The sequence below is a fragment of the Pezoporus occidentalis genome, unplaced genomic scaffold (genome assembly GCF_034315485.1).
Source record: "Pezoporus occidentalis ecotype Australia unplaced genomic scaffold, CSIRO_AGI_Poc_V1 ctg4, whole genome shotgun sequence".
NCBI lineage: Eukaryota > Metazoa > Chordata > Aves > Psittaciformes > Psittacidae > Pezoporus > Pezoporus occidentalis.
This window is the reverse complement of record NW_026915724.1, coordinates 26,465,706-26,472,981: the sequence shown is the minus strand read 5'-3', so window position 1 is coordinate 26,472,981 and position 7,276 is coordinate 26,465,706. Positions and strand designations below refer to the sequence as shown.

At 36.8% G+C, this 7,276-nt stretch overlaps 1 long non-coding RNA gene across 1 annotated transcript; it reads right to left on the bottom strand.

Annotated features, from left to right (window-relative positions):
• Window positions 1–4,885: 4,885 nt before the first annotated feature.
• On the bottom strand, window positions 4,886–6,430 carry LOC134171167 (uncharacterized). Its single transcript, XR_009967527.1, has 2 exons — window positions 6,167–6,430; window positions 4,886–5,008 (listed from the first exon to the last, which is right to left on the bottom strand). It is a non-coding gene; the product is annotated as an uncharacterized LOC134171167 (long non-coding RNA).
• Window positions 6,431–7,276: the final 846 nt, after the last annotated feature.

The following is a 7,276-nucleotide window of genomic DNA, read 5'->3' as shown; positions in this document are numbered from 1 at the left end:
ACTATATACCATTGCTTTGGCATCTGGATGGTCTTTTCTAATGAGGCAAAACTTTGACAGTTACTGAATTTTGTGACTATGTGCTTGGTTTAACTCTGATGTTTTTTGCAGAAATCAAGCTTCAGCAGAAGCCACCACATGCAAAAAAAATACCTTTTTCGGGGGAAAAGTCTTTGAAAGAATAAAATACCAACAGAAAACAAAAATGTTTTGCATACATTATTTATAATTCACTTGAGAAGGAGGATTATGTAATTGTCGTTTCTTCACAATAATACCCCGTGGAAGATATATGTCAACTACTTTTGTTCCTTAAACAACTGTGTTAAGATAAACAAAATACAGCATACCTTTAAGCAGGCATGCAGATGACAAAAATCAAAGAATTTTTTTTTATTCTATTTATGTTATTTATAGTTAGATTGGGAAACAAAATATTCTGCCTGGGCTGAATAAGAGAAGCCTTAGAAAAATAAGCTATATAACAATGCAGATTTTCACTCAGACTAATTTTAAAAGCTAATCAACAAACAGTATGCTAAGCAGAATTTTTTTACCTTAAAATTGGAGAGAGATCTATGCTCCATGAGTTCATTTCAGAACTCCATTATTTCTGCCAATACACAGACTTAGGGGATATTTGTACCATGATAGCAGATAGTATTTCACCATTTTGAAATATAAAGGTATATTATAGGAGGGAAAATAGAGCTGGAATGTAATATGTTTAATACTATAAGAAAATTTTGGAGCTTAAATTTTAGCAAACACATCTAGAGTTCCAAATAGCTGACTAACTACCTTCAAACAACTTTTGGGAACTTGAAATTTTTCAGAAGTGCAAAAGTATGTTTCCTGATAATCTTAAATTAGAGTCATTAGTTGCTTGAAGATCTAGATTTCAGAGTTTATCACAAGTGTGAATGCACCAGTTCTTTCTACCATTAAATGTGCTTTTGCTGAAAATCTGAGCTAAAACAAAACCCCTATATTTGAAAAGTTCCCCAGTACTCTTTGAGAGTAATACAATAACTTTAAACTTTATCAGAATTGTGCATAGTTGGACTGTAGGCAGCTCGGTGAGCAGATGCTGAACACAGTATTCCTTTGTGTAATATTTTTAACTGTTGAAATTTAAATATATATCACACTTTGCGAAAGCCAGGCATGCAGGTGCTCAGAAAGCCTGAGAAGATTTTTCCTACTGCCATAAGGATGAAGAATCAGAGCCTAGATTGTTGTTGTCTCTGAAAACACTTACAAAGGTTCTCTGAGAATAGCATGCAGAATCTGAGAGCCTTTCAAATGTTCTTTCCACCTTAATTTTGCAAGGCCTTGTTTGCCAAATAATAAAGAAGCTGCTCTGTTATTTCTCCCTAAGAATGACTTAAGATGGACAGTCAGTGTTGTGCTTAGAAAAAAGCCAGGGGCAATGGGTGGGATCAGGAAGCAGCTGTTATTAAAACTAGGTGTGATTCTGTCTCTGTGTGCGTGTGTTTTGCGTCTGTTTTCAGTTTTGTTTTTCATCAGTTTTTGGATAATAAATAGCTGGTACAGAATGTATTCTTCTCATTAAAAAAAAAAATTAAAAATGAAGAGAAACTCCTCTGATTTGTCTCTTTTTTGTCCTGCTTATCAACACTGAAGACTATGCTTTCAGCTTTGATATTCACACTCTAAGTAGAAAGGGAAGGCTGTAACTCATTCAGAAGTGGACATATTATTATAAATAAGTTGTTACATATGAATATGCAGAACTTGGACTCATTTTAAGGTAGTCAAAGTGACTGTTAATCAAGAATTGGTGGACTGGAGCAAACTGTAAGAATAAGGAAATCAATGGGGGCTGTGAGGACTTTCGCTACTGGGCGGCTGCGGATTTTCAAGCAAGGTAATGTTAATTTGTACATCTCTCAGGAGGTGGAGCACACTTTTGTGGAATGAATCTGTAGTATAGGGCAGCCAAGTAGAAGGATATCTTTTAAGAAATCTATAATTAAAACATCTGCAATTTGTGTGAAGACAATTAAAAGGCAACAGCGGCATGTTAGGTTTAAAAAAAAATTATAACTGATTTCATCACCTGGTCATTCAACAAATGACCAGGCCATTTAGGAGGTAAGAATGGTTTGTACTGTTTGCCAGTGGGACATCATGAACCTTTTAAAATAATTTCTTTTTAAACTCTATGTTCTGTCTGTGAGTAAATGTACCTTTAAAAACAGTGCATCAAGGAGTAACTCTGGTACTGAAAAGACTACTAATATTAGCAGCTATGGTACCAAAAGACAATATAAATATGGTTTTATTACCAAAATTAAGTTTTATGTTGGCTATATAAGAGCTTGTCTGGCTGTGCTCTTGATGGCGTATGTACATGTCAGTTCTTTCATGTTCAGTGTATGATGTTGTGAACAAACTGGTGAAATGTCAACAATTTCTGAAACAGGAGTTCAAGTGCATTTATACTGTGCTTTAACTTAAAAGCACACCTTGTCCCTTTAAAGGCTCAAGAGTTAGAACAATAATGTTTCTCTCCTAAATAGCTCAAAGCATATTCAGGAAGGGGTAACTTGCTTCAGATAACCAAAGGATGACACAGCCCTGAAGTTATGCTCATTTCCGATATTGCTTCTCCTTCACCTCCTTTGCTCTGGCTTTTATATAATTCCTTCCCTCTCAGGTCAGATGACTGTTTCCATGGAAGCTCATTAACATTTTTTGCAAAGAAATCTATTGCTTCCAAACCCTAGCAATGCCCCATGGCAGCAGGGTGTAGGTTTGCTTGTTTGCTTTTCTACTTTTGTGTTACTATTCAGATCTTTTATTTTCCTGGATAAGAAAACAAGCATGTATATTACACCAAACTGCACTGCACAGCACAAATTATTAGATTTTTAAATGATTCCTCACAAATTACATTTTCAGAGCATGCTCTTCCCTTTGACCCCTGCCCCCTCCTGTTATATGTGAACCCTCACTGAAATAAATTCAGAAAGAGAGAGAAGTTAAACCAATTAAGTGAAATGCAACATTTTATGTGAAATGTAGAGAGCACAGCACCTGAACCTCTGCTTCCATTAGTTGTCCTGTGGTAGAGGCTGGTTTGAAGCCACTATGCCACTTACTTAAGCGTTTTGTCCCTTTAAAGGCTTTCATTCTCCTGTATGCTATCAAAACCAAATCTCTGTTTCATCTCAGGAAAATTCTCTCATGGCCATTGTATTAGCTTCTCCTTTTCAATTATTTAGTAAGTGTATAAATTAAAGTCAGTAGTTTGGACATTTGTTTCTTAAGTGTATCTTAGATAAACATCTAATTTCCCATTACTTCAGTAATTGGTCTAAAACCTCTGAGAAATAAATGCTGACATGAGAGATCTAAACTGTCTTCGAGGTGTTTGTGCCGAGTGGAGTTTAATGATGGTGTCTTAAAACCCTAAAACACCACCTCCAGTATTGACATATACGGACAAAAGTACAATGTTACATTTTAAAAGATGGAACAGGCAATCCCTTTCACTGTCAAGACTGACACAGGTAAGCAAACGGAAATATTTTCAAGCATACTAGGAAGGTTATTCACTAAGGAGCATAGAGTAGAAGGATTAATTCTAGTTACAGAGAAAAGGTAGGTGCTGAAAACAATCGTAATTACTGTAGTTAACTGACAGGTTAAACATAGGACAGAGGTAGATTGAGATTGCAACAATACATATTTACTGTTTATACAGCAAAACCTGCAATTTAGTCTTACTTTATTGTTGGAATGAATGAGTCTTTCATTGCTAACAATTTTTAGGCCTGTAATTAACAGCAGATTGTGTATAGGAATATAAAAGATTTCTTGATTTCAAACATGACTGTAAAAAGATAGGTACTTTTTTGTAATTACTGCTGGTTTTAAGGGGCCCAGTTAATCATTCTTCTGTGATTTTCTTCCTTGTGAATATGGATTCTTGTCTTCTGAAATCAGTTAAATTACATGTGAATGCCTCTGAAAGATAGAAAGGTCTGTCCTTGACTAATTATCCTTGCTGTTCTGTGCAGAGATTGAGAGTAAAACAAGCGGCAAAAGCAAGGGGAGGTGAGAACAAGGAATGGGGGAGGAGAGGTACTGGACTGAAGTTAGCCTGGGAAAGGTGGACAGAGGGTGTTTCCCTAAGTGTTCGTTTAATTGTTTATGTTGGTGGCAGGGCTGTTTCTTAATACCCAAATCAGTCATCAACATCAAAAGTTGTTTTTAACTGTCAGTAAATTAATTAAGTAAAATTTCCTGAGTTGGTGCTGTTTTGTCCATGACACCAACCTCCTAATAAAATGCAAGAAGATAGGGCACAAAGAAAGGAGGCTGCAAAAGATGCCAATCATGCCTTCATAAAAATAGCATAGTTAATTTCTCTACTCAGTTTTAGCTGCCCCATGCAACAAAGGAGGATCCAGTGTGCTTTCTGAAAGTACTTTGACCCTCACCAGCCTCTTTTCTGTCCCCACAGACCCCATGAACACAGACCAGCACCTCTGACAGAGCAGGGCGTCCGCAGCCAACAACTGCGCTGATTAACTCAACAGATGTTCCCCTCTCAAGGAAAGGCATGTTGTGCCGTAATCCTTCCATTTTGCTACTCTTTTCTCCTCTTTCACCAGTTAGCTTATTTTGCCTGGCACATCTTACTTTCTGTGGGCTTTATCCTCAATTCTGTATCTGCAGATTTCTTCCCTTTGATCTGGATCAGCTACAGCCCTTCTGTACCCTTCTTTCTCAGTTCTACCACCAGTTCCTCTCTCTTATTTGCAGAAATAATGCTAGCTTTTTTTTTTTTTTTAAATTACCTTCACCTCTTTCTCAACCCCCATCTTCTCAGACACCTCAAATACTCTTTAGCTGAAAACAGGATAGGTGCACCTCATCACAGCAATTTCTGAACCTGCTCTTAATAATTTGTCCTGCTTCATAGTCCCTCTTCTTTCTCCTTCTTTTTCTTTGTCCAGAGGAACCTCTGCTATTTCTAAGGAAAAAAAGACAGAAATCACATTTGTTCACCTTTGTTACCTATCTGGGGGTTGACTAGAAGGGTCTAACTATGCAAAATACCAGTCTACCGGTGACATCAGGTGGAAAAAAAATGCCATGCAATGCAGATCTAGAGGAGGTTCCACTGTCTGCCTGGAGAAAATAATCATTTTGTCCTTCGTTAGTTACTTGGCATGAATATTTTTCTTCTTGGCTGAACTTGTGTTGTTGTGACCAGTTCCTAGGACTCATTAAGTTGCCTCAGGCAGGGGCAGTGTATGAAGCCTAACACTCTCCAACCAGCAGAACCTGGTTCCTGTGTGCCTGCTAATTACCTAGCTGCACCTACAGAGATTCATTTTGTATTTCCCTGATGGTCAGATTTCAACTTCCTGGTCTTCACTTCTTCTGAGAAGAAATAATAGCACTGTAAATAGTTTTAAAATGCAATTACATGGTTTTCATCTGTCCTGACTGGCTGACTGGTTGGCTGAGATTTTTTTTCCTGATTAGACAAGTTCAACAATAAGATTTTGATATCCACAACCTGGATTACCTATACATCCTAAAGGGAAGAAAAATCTACAGAAATATGGCACTGCTGCAAAAGCCTCAGTACACTTGTGTCCTAATAAAGCAAATTAAGCCAGAGGAGCATGCTTCCACACACATAAAAACTGTGTCAGGGCAAGAGAAACAGGTGAACACAGGAATCTTATGTGAGGCTCCTCTCATAAAGCAGCTGCTAAAAAAAAACCTTATTATGCACTTACTTTCCACCAAGTTAGAGGTTTTTGGTCCGAAGGTTCTGAGCTGTCACCTGATGTTGATTTAAAGAGACAGGTGATTACCCACAAAGTGAAAAATAATGTGGCATTATTCCCTGAGGTATAAACTCTGATGGCAATCAGAAAAGAGACAGAATAAGAGGCTACTGTGTAATGGAGGGAGTGCAGTACTGACAGTGGTGGAGATGAAGTGAAGTTGACAGGAGTTTCATTTTGGAATTGGCTGCACTGATGTGGCTTGGGTAGTTCCTGGTCTTCATCTCAACAGTCAGTAGCACCAGTCGATCCTTAGCCTGTCACTTTCCTTTCCTCTGCTTCAAGTCCCAATTTACAGTTTATATTTAAATTAGCTCACTAATACTTACTATGTCTTACTTTAAAATGCCAACAAATGGGCTACAAGAATCACCATTATTTCACGGCCAGTTTTTTTTCCATTAGCTTAAGAAGATTGATTGCTTTTTTTGCAGTCTGCCATTCACTTTTCTGTGTTTGTCTTCTTTCGCTCTCTTCTCTTCCTCTTCTTATTCTCCCTATATCTTTCTGTGTCAATACTTTATAAATTATAAACAACAATTCTATTGCAAGAAAGCTAGGTACTGTTAGTTTTCTGAGCTGGCATTGAAAAAACTTATACAAGGAAATGCATATGACAGAAAGAAAACCTGATGAAGTACTGTTAGAAAAACAGAAAGATGGAAAAACAGGCACCTTAAAAATATTTCTGACTCTGCTCTTCTTCTTACTTCCAAATATGTTCTCAGGTACTTCATTAATAAAGCAAATTTTTCTGTGACATATGCTGGAGAGAACAGGATTTTTTGGAATGGATGTTTATTACAGTTATATTCAACTACAGACCTTCATATGCATATTTTAATTGAAAAAATTACTCAGGAATTCCATGAGATTCTATCAGGTGTAGTAACTTCATATCTTGTCACTATCACAGCCATCAACATACAGACCTATCAGTCTTTCCTTTTGCCAGAGAAAAATAAGGTCATTCTTTTAGACATCAAAGGAAATTTAAATTGAGGAAGATTATTTTTCTAAATTTTAATTCAGGATCTTTGTATATCACCATGATTGCAGCATTATGCACAGTTCCATATAAGGTGGAGATCTCTTATAGATTAATTCTGTAGATTTATGTTTTCCAGTATATGAGACAGAAGAAATGATATTGCACTTATTTCATATGTCACTCCTATAGACATGCACTGCAGTTCTAAAAAGCAGCAGTTATCTTATCATCCTGCTGGCAAAAGTCCATTTTAATTTAATTGTATTACATGAAATGCAGATTATTGTTATTTGACCAGGTCAAGAGAGTTATGAAATAAATGCTGGCTTAAAAAGTGGAGGGTGGTATAAACACATGGGATTTTGATGAGGCTGGAGCTACTACCTGCCTCAAAATTTTATGTGGATATTTTATATGTTTTCTCTTTCTATTTTGGATTTGGTTAGCC